Source organism: Cephus cinctus, unplaced genomic scaffold (assembly GCF_000341935.2).
Source record: "Cephus cinctus unplaced genomic scaffold, Ccin1 Ccin1_scaffold0564, whole genome shotgun sequence".
Classification (NCBI taxonomy): Eukaryota; Metazoa; Arthropoda; class Insecta; order Hymenoptera; family Cephidae; genus Cephus; species Cephus cinctus.
The window spans coordinates 765,198-786,713 of NW_014333216.1; the positions used below are offsets into that span (position 1 = coordinate 765,198).

Genomic DNA, 21,516 nt, shown 5'->3' on the forward strand with positions numbered 1-21,516 from the left:
TAAAAATCTGTCAAATTAGAAAAAAATATTTTTCCCTAGTCAAGGCAGGCAGTATGAGAAAAAAAGATAAAGTAAAATAGCCTCAAAACAAATGTCTTCAAATGTAACGTAACCAAACGCTAACGGTCCTAACCGTCCGGCCTAACCTAGTTGCAAGACTTATAATCAGTATGCTTCACCAAGGTGTTTCCTCACGTCGAAAGAATGGCCCCGGCAACTAATTATCGTAATGAAATTTAGAATACCACAGAATTCAAGTCATCTGGCGAAGGCAAGAGTGCGTGGCACGCGTACAGCACGCGCCCTTGTTACGGGTTCCTCCACCTTCTCAACTCGCTTCCGCTATTTTCTTTCGGACTGGACTCTCGCTCCTCTTACCTTACCTGCCACCATCCCCGTCTCTCTTTCTCTTATTGTGCATGGTTTGTTACACCTTGGTACATCCTTCTTCCACGGTATTTCTTTCCCGTCTGCTACTCCAATTCTCTTATGCACCCTGAACCCTGCAGGGCACGCAACGTAAAACTGCCTTATGCCAAAGACGGTTGTGTCCTCAACGGAAAAACCCGTCACGCAGAGTGGAGCCACCCTTGAGAAAAGAGAATGCTTAGCTGGTAGCGGTCACCTGAAAGAGAAGAAAAAAAAAAAGGACAAAGTTATCCTCTGAAAAATAAACTATAAAAATTCAAAATCCATATGAAAGAAATCAAAGGAATAACAAAAAATTAGGTATCATTGAAAGACAGGAATTTTTTGACAATTATACATTTTTTTAAAAATACCTAAAGTCATGGGGTTTGGAAGGAATTTTAAAAAAAATTATTACTTTTTTTTTTCAAAGACATTTGTTCCATCCCGATTTCTTGAGCACTTCTCAATTTCTTCCTCGATGATCGGATGTCCAGGGTGCACGCCACCAGGTGCACCCACCGTCCAAACGCATGCGTACTTTTCTCTATACACGCATGCGTTACTCTTGAGAAAACATGAGTGCAAGCAGCATAAGGAGCATAAGGAGCCTAAGGAGCGCGTGCCAACACACCTGCGTTTTTCTTTTTATTATTTTTTTTTGTATTATTCTGTCTCCTTCTGCATTGCTCTCCGCATCTGCAGTTCTCCTTCTTGAGAGGGGAGTTGCCAGTGGCTAGGACACCTGGCGATTCTACATTGCTCCAAGTAATATTACTTCGCGGCGCGAGCCAGGGGGATGAAAAGGACGTGGGGCGGATTTGAAAAAAGGACTACACAAAAGACGCATTGCTTACGGTAGCAATGTCGTACGGTCAGTCCCCCTCGTAGTTAAGCTAAATTACTATGTACTATGCCTAAGCAGTTGCGCAACTATGACAATAGTTGATGAAAAAAAGATAATAATTTTTCTTAGAGGATTTCTTCACCTTCCTGCCCTTTTTTTTATCAATTCCTATAACAGCTTGGGCCAACGACCCGTGATGAAAATTCATTGCACTCCCGATCCGTGGTAAGAAGGGCAAGAGGTATAGGTGTCGAATAAAAAATCCCCAGCTGCCTTTCCTCTCCCCGACGTCGTCCACGACGTCGTCGGCCTTCTCCTCGTCTTCGTCGTCCTCGTCAGGGGTCCTTTTGTACACTTGGGCACGGGCTAGACTTTTGTTCCAGAAGTCTTATTGTTCGCGATTCTCTCCCTGAGTGACTGACTGACTTGACTGACTTCCCGTCTGGCAAATATTCTACGTTGCACGTTGCTCTATCCCCCACAAGGGACACAGCCACTGTCCACCTGGCTGGTACCTTGAACATTCAACTATGCTCAAACATATTACTATTATAGTAGTACAACTTGCAGGATCAATTCACTATAACCACTTTGATCCACTATGTCTGTAATATATGTAACTATAGTGATAAAATATATCAGAAAATACTATTATATTTCGACAAGCCTAGAACTGATGAAGATCAAACTACTATGCCTATAAATAGTAATTTTCTTTAGAGTAACATGCATAGTTGCTACTGCTATGCGAAATTCCGTTTTTAACGACACATAAAAGGATCGTTATTAATGGTAATCAGCGGAACAAAAAAATTGTACGTTAGTCCCAAAGCTGTATAGACACCCAAACCAGTACACGAAGCTTAAAAATAAGGTACGATTGGCACCCTAAGAAGACAATTTCCAACGACTTCAGGGTGAATCTCGTCAACCGGTCTTCGGGGTTACATTACGTTAGCTTACGTTACGGTTACGTTATGTTACGCTTACGTTGGCTCACCCTTAGCATGACAATGAGACATCTGCTAGGGTTTTTGGCACGAGCTCGACCAAGAATAAGAATAGGCCGACTAGGCACCCTCCACGAAATCATACAGCGCCTTGACGCACCCTTCGACGGTCTTGCATGACGTAATGGGGGGAGCTGAAAAAATTATAAGATTATAAAACGGCCTTCCAACCCCTATTTTCGAACGACCTCAACTTTTTCTCAACCATCCCCAATCAGCATACGCGAACTGTAACCCTGTTCAATGACTTTTAACGATAGTTCTAGGTATTATTGGGTATCGACAATTCAATTTTAGCCAATTACTAGCCGGATCTATGAGAAATAAGGCGTCCTATTTGATAAAAATACAGTACCATTAAATTATCGCCAGTAATCACAGCATAGGACTATTGACATAACGTAATCAATTTGTTCCTAAACCGATCAAATAAAATGCTATAAATGAATTCCTAGAGACTTTCACTCTCGATCTATGCTCATCCACGCGAGGATCGTACAGGTGAGCCATCGTATTAAAAAGATAATTAATCAAACCGACGCCATATGGCTTACCTGTTTACTACCAGTACTTACTAGCCAACTTAAGATCAACAGGTTGTCCAGCATAGCGTAGCCGTAAAAGTTCCCTTCACAATCTAGGGAATTATAGGTACATAACCACACTTTGGTTTCACCTTGTATTACTTGTAGGTTTCCACGCTATTAAGTTGGTAGCATTTCCGGCGATTATCAATTATAAAGGCGTCCGCTTGTTCTGTACTAATTTTATTATTATCCCTATAGGGAGGGTGGCAAGGGGTTGTGTTGTGGGAGGGATACTAGGGACTTTCTTCAACGGGTACGATACTAGCAATTTTTTTTTTCTTTTTAGTCACGCCCGACCCTCCTTCATTTATTTTCTTTTTATTCCTGTCATTGTTGCGAATCGTCCTCTTAGTTACTCAGAGATGAACCGCCTGGAGCGCCGTCTTCACATTGGCTGCAGAAAGGAATTCCGCGAGTCATCGCCGTCGGCGAAGCAGATGCATAATCCGACTATTCTTCCCTAGTTCCTCGCGTTTTTATCTGGTTATTTTTTAATGGGACTACCGCCTGGAGGATGAAGAGACCGCTGATTGCAAATCCCTATTTTATACTATCATTCTTGGCACATATGTAGTGACCTTGAAAATAAATATGAGCATCCGCGCCATACACAGATACATTGTTGGATAGACATATCAATAATATATGTATAGTACTACATTTGTTGTTGAGGGTTTCCTAACCTTATATCAATAAACGCAACTAATGAGCAATTGGCCTATATTACATTGGATATTATTCATATATTTTACATTGGGCTCAGAGCAGCACGAAACAAAGTTTACACCACTCCAAATATATTTAATTATTTCCCTTTTGACTCGTTAAATTTTTATATTGTAATAGTCCGAGGTTACCCTGACGCTCGACTAATTAGTCGAGGCGATCATAATGAATCATAATTAATCACCAGGTAATGAAAGCTCCCTGCCGTGACTAAATATATTTCACAGGATGAGACGTTACCGATAGAACTTGCCTGTGTAATTGATCAAGTCGTAATAGTACAAGTTACTAATGATAATGACAGTAACAACGCCGGCGAGTCGTGATAAAAAATTTTTTTAAAATAGGAAACATTTTTTTTCCCAAAAATACGCAACTATGCATTAACTATTAACTGACGTTAGTCACGTGCGACCGATACGATAATTAAAATCAAATTCAAGGCCATAGTATATTTCTGAATTTGATTCGGCAATGTCGTATGACAGATAACAAAATTTCGAGTGTGCAATAATAATAACAACAATTGATCGAAAGCCATGCAAGACCGATATGCGCGTGCGCGTTGCTACGTCTTCTCAGAAATAAAACGAGACAAGCGTAAGACACTGCAAATACCATTATCATTAAGCGTACATTGCAATAATGATAGTACAGGTGTACGAAATAATACCAGCTGACGACTAGTACAGTCTGTGAAAAAAAAAACGAATTTAACTAACCAATCAAGAGGAGACAAAGATGTCAGTCGAGTCGGTAGAAAGATTCAAGACACGTAAAAATATTTTCCATTGGCTCTGACTGTCGAAGGAAATGCAGGCGCCAGTCGAACGATAAACTGACTATTGGGTCTCGTGCTGGAGAAACACATATTTATTTTTCATGTACGTACGAGTGGTATACATATGTGTATTTATACAGTTATCGTTGTCGATACTCGACTATATGTTACGCGTATCAATCTTGTCTTACCGTATATCATTCGATCGTTCCATCTTTCTATCAGGGTGTAACTTTGTCAGTGTTTATCAAAGACGGTGTCACATATGCACATACGCTTATCAGTTAGCATTAGTTACCTATAGGCGTCACTGTACAAGCAATGAATATATCATGAACAGGATAGTGCATGTGGCATTATTATATATTATATTGGTGAACGAGAAAATATATATATATACCAAAAGCATAGTTAATAACTGTGAAGCATATTTGAGAGTGACGCATAGTTGATAATAGTGCTTTTTCATATCACATCATACGGTATAGTAATAAGTATATATTATCATGGTTGTATATTTATTTAGTGTAACAATAGTGGGTGGAATTAGGAATGTTTATGGGGTGTTAGTAGAGTTGCATGTTTATTTTCCGTATAATGATATATCAGACTGTATAATATAGTGAATTACTATGCATGGTAATAGTTTTAAAGTAATACAGTTGAGTACTGTGTGGTTATGAGATTATAAGGTAGGAATATATATTAATATATTAGAGCAGAGTGTGCAATAGTAGTGAAACTACTATGACTACAGTTTATCTTTTTTTTGTAAGTCATAGTTAAACTTTACACGTATATGATAATGATCCTACACCTTTACCAAGATTTTTTAATAGTTAATCTAATGAAAAATGTAAATACAACCGACTGGAGTCTGGCGTCGCGTGCGATCTTCGTATTTTTTATAACTTTCACAAGAACGAATACTTGAAATTCAAAAAAATAAAACTGTCCTAGCTTTTTATCCGTACCGAAAAAAAAAAATAAAATTACCTATAAAATAAAAAGTTCACGTAACCTTATACGTATCAGTAGTATAGTAGCGGTCTAGCGATCCACACGGTGCCGTAGTCGGATATAGAATGAAGCGCCCGACGATTTTCCGATCGTGGCCGAAGGGATCGTGGCGTGTGCATCTCATACCGGGCCTGTGATTGGCCGAAAGTATCTAGCGTAATCGGGTCTTCCTAGGAGAGAAAAAGGAAGAGATAGTGAAAGGGAGAGAAAAGAGTGGCTGGAAAATACATTACTGGGCTTCCTGGAAAGAGGCTAGAAAATTCTATGGTTGCACTAGACTACTAGTATTCACTATGAATTGACTACTATTGGATTTAAAAAAAAATTGATCTGCCTTCACTATAGTAAATACCTTTCTACACGATTATTATACCCAATAGTACAACCAATGAAAAACTACTATGATTTTAATTGTCGAATCAGGAAATAACGAATACCTTCCTTTAATAACGGAAACGGATGTCCGTCTGCTATGGTACCTTAAAAGGGATTGAGTAAGTCTCCTTGGATTACATAGTAACTACTATGGACAGTAAAAATAAATAATTAAACCTCCTATAATTGGAATGATAAAATTGATACTAGCACAGATAGATACATTTTTCAATATTCCGACAGATCTCAAAGTCCCTTTAAACTCGGAGTGAACGACACGCGTATTACGACGCAGTAGGTAAAAATGGTCGACCTCAAAAAAAAATCGCGCAGCTGACTCCAATCTAAAATTAAAACAACCTTACGGCGGTTCTCAATCGTCGCCAATTTCATTATGTGCATTTGAAATTCCATTTGTTTAAATTAGTAAATAATTGCTTCTTACATGTTTCTATTGCCTTAGATACGTAATACGTTGACTGTATAAAGTCCGAATAAAAAATTATGCAAATTACTTAAAATAATGAGTAGTCAAGAATCATTCGGTCTCATTGTCATTCCCCCGACTCTTTGATTGACAGTCACTGGGGAATTTAAATATCCGCCAAGACACGTGTGAAATTCATCGACACGTGGGTAGAGCAAAATAGAATTTAAAAGCATACATTCTCGCCTTACTGTATCGGAGTACTAACTGTATGAGTAAACTATACCAATTAGTGCTCTATAGTATCGATACGGTATAGTACACTACTATGCTAAGCGTTACTGATATTCACTATATATCAAGTACCCGAATATGAATAGTTAGCAACTATAGTATTTGAAGTACAGAAAAGGTAACAGTGCATTTCCACATATTATTGTACTACTATATCTGATACTTACTACTATTACTATTGCCAATTATGCGTACAGATATGGCAATGGAAAATTCTAAGTATATTTCCAGGTAAAATTAAAATTATATATATTGCTAATTCAATGGTAGTCGACTTAGTAACTATTATGGAATGCACTGACGTAAGAGTAACAGGAATGTTGAGTCTGCAATGCAGACGACACTTTGCATCGACATCGCGTCGAGGAATGTACATTTCTCGGCAGATTCTCAGCTTACCAGGCATGTTTTTCCTGTCTTTCGCCATTGTGACAGTGTGACAGATTTACCGAAAAAAAAGGGATGGCAATGAAACATAAACAAGACGGCAACACAAAAGTTCGATCTATATTTATCAATTTCTATCATAGCAAGTTTACGATAATCATACAAGTAGTATATTTTATAAAAAAAAAGCACTGTGTTAAATATCTATTTAACAAATCCGATACTAAATACACAAGTATTAAGTGTGCGAACGAACTGCATAAGAGGCTCGTCTACCTAAGTGAAAAGATAAAAAAAAGGATAATAACAAGTAGCCAAAGAGAGATTGCAATAGCTCATGGTAGAATAGTAGGTATACATATAGAGAACAAAAGCGAACTCCAGTGTCCAGAGTGAACAAGAGAAATGGCTAAAATAGCAAAGTAGTAATCGTTTTCGTCGTTACTTTTACTCTCCATTGAATACCATATCAGGGTAACAAGGCTTCTCGCGATGCCGACCTCTAATCATCCAAGGATTTACTGCCCTTGGCCAGTCTGAGACCAACGAAGGCCCCCGCGAGATGAGACGAGATGAGGCCCATCTAGCGCCACAAACATGTCCAGCGCGAAGTGTGCGGCTGTTCGATGCTGCCTTCCTCCCATCCTGCCAACCTTTTAAAGCTCAGGCTCCCACTTCACTTTCGTATCCCCACTCTACCCTCCCGGGGGAGTAAATCAGTTTTATGTCTACGTGCGCGGGCAAATTGGAATGCCGCGAAAAGTTTTCAGGGCCTCACCGCATACCTGCGGAGCCGTTGAAGCGCCATTAAACGTTTCGGGGCCCGAATCTTGTGGATAGGGGAATTTGAATAATGGGACTCTGTTGGGACTGACTTAACCTTAGGCCCAGCATTTTGATTCCAAGAGAGAGGTAGGAATATCATGATAATTAGTAGTTATCGATAGAGGACCTTCGAGGTGGCTTTGTAACAAGAATGAATGACAGTTCAGGGATGTGTCAGGGGGCCCAGGACATACGCAGGACGGCCCTGCACGATAAGATGGACCCCGATGCCGACGAGTCAGAGTCTGCCGCTATCACATTAGTATGCAACCTCGTATATTTGAGTTATGATAGGATGAAGATATCAGCGAAGCTCCGAAGCCGAGAGCGGTGAGAGAGGAATGCGGTTCTGGTGCAAGTGTCTCCCTCCCTGTCTCTCTCTCCCTCTCTCTCTCTCTGATATTCCCATCCCCTATATATATCCTACTTTGGATCCCATTGATACCGGCAGCTTAAAGTAGAACAGATCACCAGATTCCGGGAAGTCACCCTCTGTGCTGAAACTACCCTTATTTATTAACTGATTCAATTTATACCATGGGTTACTACAGTCGAGGGCGTGGGTGGAAGGGCGCGATGGTTAGTTTTGATAGAGGTCCATGGGAATCAGAATAAATTCAGATCAGTCCCTTTTCTTTTCCGTGAAGCTGGGACTCAAGAGTGAATGAAAGTTTCTACCCAGCGGCCCCAGTTTTACGCGTAGCGTCAGACGAATTTCCGTCGAGATGGGAAGCTTCGATTCACTAAGGTCGAGGTCAAGACCGACCTACGTGCTTTAAGTTGGGCCCGATTCACATCGCGCCACGATTTTACTCGTGCGTGACGTGCGTAGGTGCGTCACAGTGGAACGGCTCGTTTCCTGGCTTTGTCGGTGGATCCTGACTGGTTCGAATGTAGAAACTCGCCACGTCATTGTTACCCAACTAAGTGGGAACAGGTCCAACTTCATCGTTACACTTCAACGTCCATGAAAAATGCCTCGCACTTCACTGGAGCCATCTATATGTACGATCCGATTCACATTAATCGATATTAAATGACTCCACCTGAATTCAAAACACGGAGCGAAACTCGCTGAAACGACTAAATGATACGCTACTGTAAGACTGCATAGAGTCCCAACAAGACCCATCACCTGTATAATCTCAAGGACTATCAATCCTTTCGCATGTCCAGCTGAGAACGTGACGTACGCGGTCCCGGCAAATTTGGGTCCCGTGAAAGCGCCATGGATTTTCCTTTTATTGGTCTCCGTGAAGCCGGATGACTGGGCCATTTCACTTCTGTAATGGTGGTGGGACCTAAGGGAGGCGATCCAAGAGTCAGAGCAGACACAGGTAGGTAAGAGCACGAGTTAGGCCCGACAATGCGGCAGGTACCTATCCTCCAGGCATTCCATCAAGATGCTATCGAGAGTTGGAAAGGATGGGAGTCTCATAGGGCGGCGAGAGATATTAAAGGATGCTGAGCCGCCGCGGAGAAGGACCCACGAGAGATGAGGCGTCCCGTGGTGTGGTGGGTCCCCAGTACGGACTAATAGTAGGGCCCCTCGGCACGTTTCGGCTCGTTTCGGTAACTTTCGGAGCTCCTCGGCCAACTTCGTTACTTCTCGTAAAGATTCGTCCTAACTCGGCAATTTTCGACGTATCTCGGCTCGATTTGGGTCTTACTGGTCGCGAAAACGGTTTGGAGCCTCGCTTAAACCGCGCGCAGTTGGGTTAGGATGTTGCGACGGTTAAGTAGATTAGCTTAGCTTGATAAGCAGCATAGAAAAATCATTTGTTTCTAATGGGAGATTCTACCAGTCATGTGATCAGATGTTTGATTACTTTTAAAAAATATTCTACACAGAAGTTTCGTCGAAATTCCCTAGATCTCCCATGATCTTTTTCACTGTTATTATACTCCTTCCTCTCGAATTAAAAAATATATATATATAATTGTTGATCAAAGTAAATATTACAGGAATTACAGAAAATTTCAAAAAATATTATCACTGTACAAACACCAACAACTATCCTCTCGGTCCCATAGTAAATACCAGTAAATATATCAAGCTTATCACACATCCTATCTATTCGAACAAATAATAATTAACCATAACACTACCAAAATTTTTATCACATTCCCAGCATACACCACCCATAAGATCCTAATTAATGCTATATAATATATTATATAACATCCTATAAACACTACTATGAAATAGTAGACAATCTACGTTCGTACTATACATTACATACATTTAACCTATTGCCGCAGTTGACCCAATCTCCGAACTAAATCGTCTAAGGAGCTTCAATGTCGACTCAATTGCAAGAGCCCGCACTGAATACAGCATCACCAGTCGGTACAACCTATAAATAACAATGCCCTACTATGAACCATTGAAAATCTACAACTATGAGCCACTTCAGACTACTTTGTATGTAACTACTATGTGCTACTATGTCGCAATACACAGAATTGGTAACTTCTAACTGGAATATCTTCCTCTCTGTAAACAGGCATGTTTATACACATATAGGTTTAAAGGTCCAAGCAGTGCCGGCTTGGCAAAGGGCCCCATAGGGCTCAAAGGCCACTTCAGCGTTCTCCGGGACAAGAAGTAGGTGCTGCAGGACCAGCGGCGAGGATAGAATGATGAGGATGGAAAAAGATGGAGTCTGTGGTATGCGCCTTGCAAGCATATATATATATATATATATATATATATATATGTATATATGTATTCTGTATTTAAGTTGATATCTATACACACACCCGGTATACATATAGGCATGTATATGTCCACCTATACTGTTACGTATTTGCGGACTTGCCGGCCCACCTTCACAAGGTGATTCACTGCGATCCTGAGTACAGTGTGCTCAACCATTGGTCACTTTGAAAAATCTCTATCGTATTATTTCCGTGAGAATATTTACTCACACCTCGAGTAATTTATTTAATTAATAATTAATTACAATTAATTGCATCAAATCATTTTTTTTTGCCAGGACCAATATCAATTGTCCAAATTGTCGAATCCACAGTCCACTTCCTGACACCCATCCAGGCCCTTGTTCGAAAAGTTTATTTAATCCATATTGATATTAGCAAAAATTCCAAAAAATTTTCAAAATCCAAACAGCTAAAAGTACAGAGCATCAAGAATATATCAACAGGACAATGCATAAGGAACCTACGGTTGATAATTCCCCAGTGCAAAGTAATCCCCGTAGTAAGGCACAAGAAGAGGAAAGAAGAAGAGCAAAGAAGAATTCACGTCTGAAGTATGCGAATCAATGGGAACCGCCTTAGGCGTGTCGGTACATAAAGCAAAGGGCTCTCAATCGATGTACAATGAAAAAAGAAACAGTAACAACAACAACAACAACAAAAATTAAAGACCTGCCCTCCTATTATCTTGCAAAAAAAAAAATTTCAAACTCAATCCTATAGCGGTACGCAGCGAATTTCACTTCCAATATAGATACCTAAGAGAACAGTACAGCCAGTAGCAAAAATGGTTTTCCAAAATACCATTGTAAATTAATACTATATCACTATGATGGAAGCCACTTAGTCCTCCCTATTCTAATAAGAATATTTGTTGGTTACTATTTTTGTATTAACATTTTTTTCAAACTTTACATACTGCTTAACAATATCAAAAAAAATCGATACCTTCTAACAGTATATACATGTATATGCGTGTATACCGAAAGAAGCGGCACATCAAGAGAGAATCGGTTCGGCTTGGGATTTTTCAGTAGAGGCCCTGAATAAATTAAATCCTTACCAGGAATCCACTAACGACCTGTACCTCACCAACTACATCTCTTAATGCCATGCCACGTTCCGATCCACATGCATGTATCCTTATGCTCATCTTACACTAACGTTACGGGTACCCTTTACCTTCAACCTTTTACCTTTATTGGATGTACAGTGCACTTGGTGGGTTTGAGTTTAATAACATCTTTTTTTTGGCTATCCCTCTGTATCTCACGTGACACCTGTGGATATCCTTGGTTATGGATAATTTGTTTGATAAGGGTACGTCAAAATGTCTTTCTATTATTTTGATAAGAATAACTAACGAGTTACCTGCTAATAGGACACCATTACTGTAAAGGAGAATGATAAGATTATGGTTACCCGTGGATAAATAAATTAACTTCGTGTCGTTAAATTGATACCATTATTTATGGTTATACTGAAATAGTGATTTTTTTCAAGCTAGAATAATAGTTCTATAGTTTATATTCGGTTTTGGTACGTTTGTCATAGTTATTAATAGTTGTGTAATTTGATCAATTCAAATTTTCTGTGGTTATATATAGGTAGTTACCTGAGACCCGAATTCATAGTTGTTTTATTTTTTGTACTGATCAACTATGCGGTAACTATAACGTTGGCGGTAGGTCCGTCGATTTTTTTTTTGTTAAGCTTGCGGAATCCTGATTTACCTGAGTGCCTTAAGGACCTTTGAAAATTCTTTGATACAACTTCCTAGAAAATGGGTGAAGAGTCTCGGGTCAGGATTCTTGTGAAGTATGAAATGTGAGAAATGAAAATTTTGGATTTGCTCAATTGTTTTTGTTTTTTCGGAAAACAAATATTTTTTTTAAATTCGTAGGATGTTCCCTAACTGAACGGACACCGGTTGATGTCCTGCGAAAACAATAGTCGCTCTGTTCGTTTAAGAACAAGGACTATCCTTACAGTGGTAACACAGTGTCTGCGTGAGGTGCGAAAATTGGAAATTCTGGATGCAGTTTGTCGAGGTGATAATTATCACCGTGAGAACGGATGGGTAGGTATAGTGTATTACAGGACGAGGTTACAAACGGCATTTAAAAGGATCCTGACTGTTATCCCATGGGAGGCGATAAACAAAAAAAAAATAAAGGAATAAGAAAAGCACTAAAGCAAAGAGGAACGGACAAGGCATAAAAGGACCCTACCAAGAAGAATGGAAGGTGGACTTGATTTACGCATCGGGTCATTAAATCGGATGCATTGGCTTCGATGGAAGGTGGTAGAATAGATACAGAATCAACTTCCCGAAGACATTGCCTTAACGTAACGTAACGATAAAAAAGAACAGACGCAGTGATTTTATTCTTCGCTCCGTGGAGACAATAGTTTTCGAAAATTAAATATCCAAAAATATGCGAAAAGGTACCACGGTATAAGTCAAAGGAGTAGCAGGAGTATAACGACCCAGTGGAATTTCCTTTAAACAAAAACAGCATCCTTCCTGAGCCTTAGGGATTGTCAGGATCTACCAGGCCCACCTTATCCCCCACTCAACGACATTGAAAAAAAAGAGGGGCTCGATATGTAGCCAAGAATTCCCATGAGGAGCCGACTCGGAAACGCGAGTAGATCGATAACGGCTAGCCTCGCGAGTGGTCCGGGACAAGGGCCCGGACCCCGGAGTACAAGGACCTGGCGGAACTCATTTTAATTAGAAGGGGTCCTTCGGTTTATCGAGTTATTCTTCGGGCTGGAGTCCCTCCCTGGTACCCTCGCGGTCTCTTCTGCCAAAGAGGAGTACCGACGCCCACTCCAGAAAGTTCTCCCTCCGTGGGGAGGGGCACCAACGTGGGAGTAGGGACTCGCTAGTAGATCCTCCCGAAAGGAAGTCCCCACCACTGATCATAGCTTATGGGCCTAGTGGCCCAGTCTGCTCCGCGGGTTGATAGTTCTGGAGCCGCGAGATAGGGGCGCTGATCAACGACGCTAGCCCCCCTCTTACCCCCCCCCACCACAAACCTATAAACGGAATCCACTGGGCTGCTCCCCTCCACCCCCCACCGCAGAATCCAACGAGCTGCCGTGGAATGCGGTCCTGCGGGCCCCCAATGGGGCCCAACGGGGTTGCGTGGCCCTCCGTCCAGGGTTGCGTGTGGTTTTCTACTCCTCACCGGCATTGGGGCCCCTGGCTCTTTGTTCACGGTGGTGGGATTCTTTCGGGTTTCGCGCGGTTTCGCAACGTGAATGGGATGCCGCGATATTCGAGGGTGGTGGTTATCGCACGGGGATTTTTAACTTTGTGATTCTCTTCGAGATCCTTCGAGAACCAGGATTATGAGAATCGGCCAAGACTCTCTGAGAAGTCCGTGTGAGAACTATTTATAATTTTATCTAGTTTTATCGCATTATTTATACTTGACTTTAATTGCACCTGCAATATATTTCTATAACATTATATTAATTATTCGATATCGCACTGGATTCTAATATATTTAATTTATCGATAGTTCATAATTTTAAACTAATATATTGCACGAGCCAAATATCACAAGAATCATATGCACGTATATAAATACGTATACAGTACAATAGTAGATATAGTTGCACATTCCACATAGTTGCATAGTAATTCCGTATAATCATAACAATATCCAAAAAATGCACTCACGCATTACTCGGCAATAGTAGGCATACGTATATACACACACGTACGAGACATACTATTATGGATGCCACGCTGAAAAGGATAAGAGCAAAAAGGAACGATGGTCCTGCGGGCCCCACGGAACAGGACCTCCACGGCGAGAGTCCAGGGAGGTCCTACGATCCTTCGAACTGGACCCAAAGAGTGGGCTGCGCCGGATCCTAGGAAGGATCAAAGGATATGCTTTTTTTTTTATTTTCATCTGGCCCAAAGTCTCGAGTTTCCAGCCTCCTTCTTCTACTTCGTCCTCCCCAGCATCTTCAGCTTCTTTATTCCCATCCACCGTTGCCATCTCGCCCTCTTTCTCCTTGTCTGCCTACCCTATCCACTTGTTAATTTCCAAAAATTCAATGGGAACAATTTTTTCTATCCAAAAGAAAAAGAATCTAAATAGCATGACGGGTCGTTGAAATTTGCAATGTCGTTATCAATCGTTTGAGACACCGCTCTAATCAAATTCTAATTTTGCTGATGATACTGAATATCTCAATGAGACAGTCTTACAGCCGTTACATAAGGCTACTATGGCTTTGAAAATGTTCTATAATAATTTTCATTACCGACAATATATTATTTTTTAAAGCACTTTCATAACTAATATAAACCCACCGGTATACCGATACGTATTACAGGGTCAGTATGCCGTAGAAATATCTTAAACGGTATTATCCTAGTGATCTCGGAATATTCACCGAAGGAATTATGTACAGCATCCCGATGCTAGTTTAGAATGTACACCCTGCAAATTACTGGTTCACGCTTACTTAGCGGCCATTACTGGAAATCTCCTCTAGGCGAGAAAGGCATTCCCCCTCGTACACTAACGGCTCTCTGCACCTCTTACGTAGCTTTAACGCGCACTTAGAACACTTACGCCAATTTGAAGGATTCCTTTCAAGATATTCGTAATTTCCACCGAGAGCTACGTATGTGCAAGAGTGGGCATCGTATGTAGAGAATAAATATACAGTACAAATTCAAAATAAATGCACCAGTCACTCATAACACCCATAATCCGTACAGTAGCTCAGTAAAAGATATTACTGAAAGTAATTTTCAAAAAAAGTCACAACTTCATATCTTCGGTTAATAAATCTTTAAACAGTCCGTCTACCAGAAATCCGATAAATGTATACAAAATTTTGGTAAAAACCAAAGAAAAATATATTACTTGAAAATCGAGATATTCAGACGCACTTAAGAGTTACGATCGTTCGAAATTACAGAGATAATTGAATGAAGGGTATCTATTCAAGATTTGAGTTATCGTTATGTCCGTCCTTGTCTTACACACGTAAGTGCCCATGGGTGCGTCTCTCTCGCACTCACGGCAGGTATAGAAAATTCCAAAAATCTAGCCTCGGCGGCTTCTTTAACGAACAACGCTTCGAAACGGACTGACAGCTGAAGTCGCTCAAATATTTTAACAATGGTCACCACAAATCGTAACTTATTCTCAATTACCCAATGGTACTTATTGATTTTCCAAAAAAAGATTTTAACTATCACAGTCCTCCGACGTATCGACTACCACTAATTTATCAATGAACTAACGAACCTGAAGCTAGTTACAATATTATTCTCTATATCGTACTGTGGGTCATATGTAATACAATACATGCCCATCGCCATTGGGCCAGTCGAGTACGAGATAACTTTTAAAGGGGCCGCTATCCATTCCGTCCACCCACGTACGCCCATAGAATCCGCATATTTGAAAGTTTTCCTCTACGTTCTCATATCGCGACGGAGACCGTTGAATTCTCACAGGATACCAACTCGTTCCGTCGGGGACTATGGTATCAGGTCGACCTTTCGTCCTGCACTTATATCCTTTCTGTCCATGTCACTTCCTGCGCCACTTTTGAATTTTTCTAAAAAAAAATTATATTCCCTATTATTTTCAGTATTACAACAATTTAGCAACACATATTATACACGTACCGGTATTCCCCAAGGGAATGAGGTATCAGATGAGTTTAAAATAGAGGATGAAGTGAACCTTGAAAATAAGGCTCGCCGAGACGAGATGGCAGAAGATTGTGGGAGATGGAACGAGATGGAAGAGGATGGTTACTGCCAAACACAAGTCTCGTTCCTCGAGGCTGACCTGTGCCGCCCTACACACTTGCTTTTCTTAATAATATCATCTGCTGAACGTTCCAGCCTCTGGCGATCCTTTGTCTTCGCCACGGTGCATTCCACTGCTGAATGTTATACAGTCCTATGCAAAAGAAGGTCAGCGATGAAATGGTGAGAATTTTGAAAAATTTCACTGTTACGTAATCAAGCCGATTTTTCATTCACTATTACCAACAGTCATTCGATTAATTGATAGTCCGCTATCAGTATACTTAAAATACACGTGCATTGTACTATTACCTTGTAGGACTATGCAATTAATCATAATCCATTTAATAAGGTTGATTACGTTTATTAATGTATCACTCATCTTCGTTACTCCACTTACCCGCAACTATTCTACTGCATTACTAAGCGCACTATCACGAGACCCTCCAGTCCTTAATGAAAGGGCGCACTAATTAATGTCTCACTAGAATTCCCTAGCAGGCAGACGCTATGCCAGACGAGTCGTCAGCGGTTAATTAACTATGTGTACTAATAATATACGGTCTGATCTTGAAGTGACAATAGTAATAGTAGTGAAAATAATAGTAGCGACGTTACTATTGCCGTTTCAGGACCGTGGCGCATAGTGACTTATTGTGCGTACAATATCTTTTGAACTATGCATAGTAGTCGAAATAGTAGCGGGTAAGCCCGCATAACGGCTTAATCGTGTCTCCTATAAATAATGTGAAAGAAGGGAAGCGATTTGCTTAAGTCCCATTAAAAATTTTATTGTCGCGCTCTTGACGACTAACGTGAGCAATGAAAACGAACAGCGGAGACACTCTGAGTACGAAGTCAATTAATACGCTGGCCTTTCCCATGCTCGAGAACGGGACCACTCATTTGTTTTTAAAAATACCCTGATACATTATAGAATCCTATAAGCAAGAATCCTAACCGGCGACTTGCTACGTATCTGTACGAGTTATTGATGAAAATCCCATAAAAAAAATTAATAATTCAATTTTCCCTGTTACGCGTCCCTGAGTAAAATAAAAAAATTGTTTTCGTAATTTCTCATAAGACTCCAAATACGTTTACTTATTTTTTACTTTTTCTACTTGCTCGGCCGGTACGCGTATACCTATAGGAGGATCGAGGTAAGTGTATGAGTGTATATAGAGAAGATAAAGGAACTTGGAAATGCAGGCGGTTAGCTTTTGATAAAGGGCAAATTGCTGGTCGGACGCCCATTTATTTTTCTACCTCCCCCTTCGACCCTCCCATCCATCGCCACCTTACCTCCCCATACACAGTCCATCACCATACACAGCGATACAGGATAGTGGCGAAAAATATAGGGCCCTGTATACCTGCAATTATATTCCCATATACCTTCCAGCGGATATATCCCTATATACAACTTTTCTTCGGCACATTTCGTATAATGTATAATTAGTTTCTTATACGGTACCCCCGACCCGTTCGTGTATTTTAATTTGTACCGTAGACATTAAATACATGTGAAAGGGCCGAACCCCTGGAAGAATGTTTGGTACATGAAACGTAGATAAAATACCAGAGGTCCGATATATCCATATAATCCCTTCATTCAAACAGAACCGAGGCCCTGATGTACACGCGCAACGTCATAGTATGCATATCTTGCTATCTATCTGAGAGAGACGCTATATATATACCCTACGTGTGGTATGCGTATCGGTATCTGTGTTTGAGGGATCGAATCCCTGTATCCACATGTGTAATCGAGTGTGTGTCGGTGAAGGTCCGAAGGGCGGCGTTAACGAGGCGGCGAGACTTTCACACGCGGCCCTTTCACGGGAGGAACTTCCATTAGAAAGGAGAGAAGCTCGGACCACCGCGAACCTAAATCCCTTTTCCCTTTCTTTTTAACCGCCCCACTAACCCCTGGTCCACCTGCTTAAATCAGTCGACCCTTGCGGGACAGCAGTATTTTTTTTCATGAGGTAAAAGAAAAGGTGATGAGAGCAAAATAATATTTGAAAAAAAAAAACAGCACTGCTGATCAGCCCTATTAGGAATTTTAAAAAATTTGACAGATGGTTGACATTTATTTTTGTAAAAAATCTCGAATACTTAACTTTCAAGGAATTTTTACTGTTCGGTGAACTTTCGGGGGGTTCCGATGATACTTGACGGTGGGGAGTACGCGTTTTGGTTATGGCATAAGAAATGGGAGCCTGAGAGGAAAAAAAAGTATTTTCTTCTCCGCGACCACGACGTCATGTGTATTTGTGAAACAGTATAAATATTGAACGTCCACTCTTGGCACTGGTGATATTCCGGAATGCGCTTAAAATATTGAAATAAGGGAGACCAACGTTCGGCTTCTCTCATGTGTGCTCGGGCTTACTGAACTTCCCTGTAGTCGAGAGGGAGTAAGAGAAGTTTTTTGAAAAATTCCAAAGCAACGTTGACTGTGCGGCATCGCTATTAGTTGTATGTATATGGATGTATACATATATATATATGTACCCACTGTACCTACTATTTGTCCTGTAATCGACACTATTATACTTTTATACGTTTTTAACGTCCCCTTTAAGAAATTCCACTATAATTTTACAAGAGAATGAATACTTATTCAAAGTTGCCGTAAGTCGTTTAACGTGTCCTTAATGATCCTCGTTTAAGAGGATTACCAAAAACCGTTACTACTATCTATCGGTATCCAATGATTCATCTAACCACTTCTTCATCCTCTTCCTTCGACCGTAGCTCTATATTAATTATCCTGTTAGCATCCTCAATAAGGACTCTGAAAACGTCTGATAATTATCTGCCAGTATCGTACGGCGTGTAGTTACATAGTATATGCATAGTAAAAAACGATATTCGGTATAAATAAACCAGAGTCCGTGGTGTGTCATTGCATAGTGGAGTACAACCAATTTTTTTAATTAAAGAATCACTATGCACATCTGAAATCAGATATCCGAAAGAAAGTATAATAATCAACTGAAAAAACTACTATACAAATTTAACTATTTAAATGCCCGCTACGTAATCTTACGACTATGCATAGTATATTGCGCATAGTTGAGAGCCAACAAAATAGTGAAAGGTCTAGTTAAGGCACGATATAAAAATCGGTTGTCGGTGCATCGAATGGCGTCCGGGGGATGCATCGAAGAGAATGAAAAAAGAAAGAGAATGGGAGTAGAGGAAAGAGAAAAAGGAACTAAAGAAAGAGAAAGGAGTTGAGAAGGGGAAGAGAGGGGCGAGGCGGTTAGTGTGTCGGAGGGAGTGAGAACTAAAAAAGGAAGGGAAAAAAATGACTTAGGAGGCGCCAGAAACGGGGCTCACTCACCTTTTTATCCAATAGGGTGGTTTAAAGGGCTGTCCTGGAGGGGAGGGGGGGGGTGCAGAATGAGTGCCTTCGCTCGAGCCTCAAAAAGCTCTGCTACGAGTACGTTGGAGATGCCGTTTAAGACTTGGCTTTTAATATTAATACTACTCTTTGACTTATCTGATTTATTTCTATATTTTTTTAGCTCAAGACTCTTTACTTTTCAATATGGTTGACTCGATCTTACGTGGTTACCGAGATAATGCTTTTATGAAATCACTATTTGGTAGTACTATATATATATATATATATATAATTTTTTAATTTTCATTACATTATTTTTATCTCCGAATTTTCTTACTGATGTTAAGTTTCTTTAATCGTATAGCTACCAATGACAGTGTATAAGTGCATTACCCATAAGACGATTGTAAAGTCATTCGATGACACGTAAAGAATTATTGCTACGCTGATATATCGCATGGGTGATATAAAAAAAAAAGTGGAATGCAGAGGAGTGTCGATAAGAAAAGAAGAAGGAGAGATAAATAAAAAGAGAAAAAGAATTAAACGAAAACTTGCAGTGAAGTGAGAGGTGGTCATTCCATATATCCTGTGTCCTGTTCGTCCTTGATAAGGACGATATCACCGGCCTTCTCCAATAAACTCCAATAACGCAATAAGCTATCACGTTATAATATATTACGTATGATACACTTACACTTTTTATACGCTTGCCTGAAAGTATAGTCGCTGACATTAATTATGTATTAACGATAAGCCTTTATCCTTTAATCTCACTCGTTAGGATTCATTTACGTTACATTTTTCTCTAAACCAAAACTCGCGGTTCTCGTGTAGCGAGAAAAGATAAGAAAAAATTTTTTAGAGAAATTTGGTACAGTTTACTTTTTTAATGAAAATTTATAACTTTCAATAAAATTGACAGAAATATGAATTGCTGGAAAAAGAATTGTGGGAGATTTTTTTGGGAAAAGAAGCTGCGTTGGTTTCGTTGATCATGAAGATGAGAAGGAGCAGCAGCTGGATAGATAATCGTTTGAGTATATATGAAAAATGTCATTTCTTCAATCTCGAGTGAATTTATAATGCTTGTCCCATATGTATGCACTTGTGATGCACATGCAGTTGCAAGTGAATGTGCATCACGGTGGAGGTATGGTGATGCTTCGTAACGATGGACCAACGCGAAGAGAGATACTTACTCTTTATCCGATACGTATCTTTCACGTTCTGGTTGCGCTACTTTCTTTCTATTTTCTAGTTTTTTCTTTTTTATTTTTCATATCTTTTTTACCTCTCTTTCTCTCTCTCTCTCTCTTTCTCTCTCTCTCTCTCTCTCTTTCACTGTACTCGATTTAAATGCGTCCTTGTCTCTCTAGCTATCTATCTATCTGTACGCGTGTGTGTTATGCTTGGTTCTTCATTATGGTGTAGAGACACACGTGGCCAGACTGACAAAAGTGCCTGGCGGTTTTTTTTGTATTTTTTTTTGTTGCTTGACAAAGTCAAAAGACGTGGAACGAACGCGTGACATTGAAAAAAAAAATTATTCTACGTATGGGATTAAGTGAGAACAAAATCCAAAAGCGTACCGAGTGCTTCGCGAGATTTATGTGATTTTTCGAGAAAAAAAATCAAAATTCTCATAACTGACGAAAAGGCTAATTGGTGGTCCCGTCAAAAAGCTGCCACAGGCATAAATCAGCAAAATCATTCTCATTTGACGAATAATGAGCGGTCAGCTAAGAATCAAGGGACCCGACCATAAGGGTGGGCGGACGGTTTGAAAGCGAAGGTGTTTTTCGAATCTTTCTTTTCTTTCGTTTCTTCCCCTATCCCTTTTTTGGCAGCGCCACTTCCTTACCTCCCCGGAATCATTTATCAGGCCCATTTATTCCTTTGTCGGTTCGACACCTCTCGGTACCGAAAAAAAAAAAAAAAAAAAAAAAA

General features: G+C 40.2%; 1 long non-coding RNA gene across 2 annotated transcripts in view; it reads right to left on the reverse strand.

The window, feature by feature from the left end:
• Nucleotides 1-13,624: 13,624 nt before the first annotated feature.
• The window catches only part of LOC107268512, a 19,131-nt gene continuing 11,239 nt past the window's right edge, over nucleotides 13,625-21,516 (reverse strand). For both annotated transcript variants that reach the window (XR_001537849.2, XR_003059924.1), the window contains exons 6-7: nucleotides 16,083-16,362; nucleotides 13,625-16,012 (exon numbers count right to left, since the gene is read on the reverse strand). This is a non-coding gene — a long non-coding RNA (uncharacterized LOC107268512). The remainder of the gene's footprint in view (nucleotides 16,013-16,082; nucleotides 16,363-21,516) is intronic.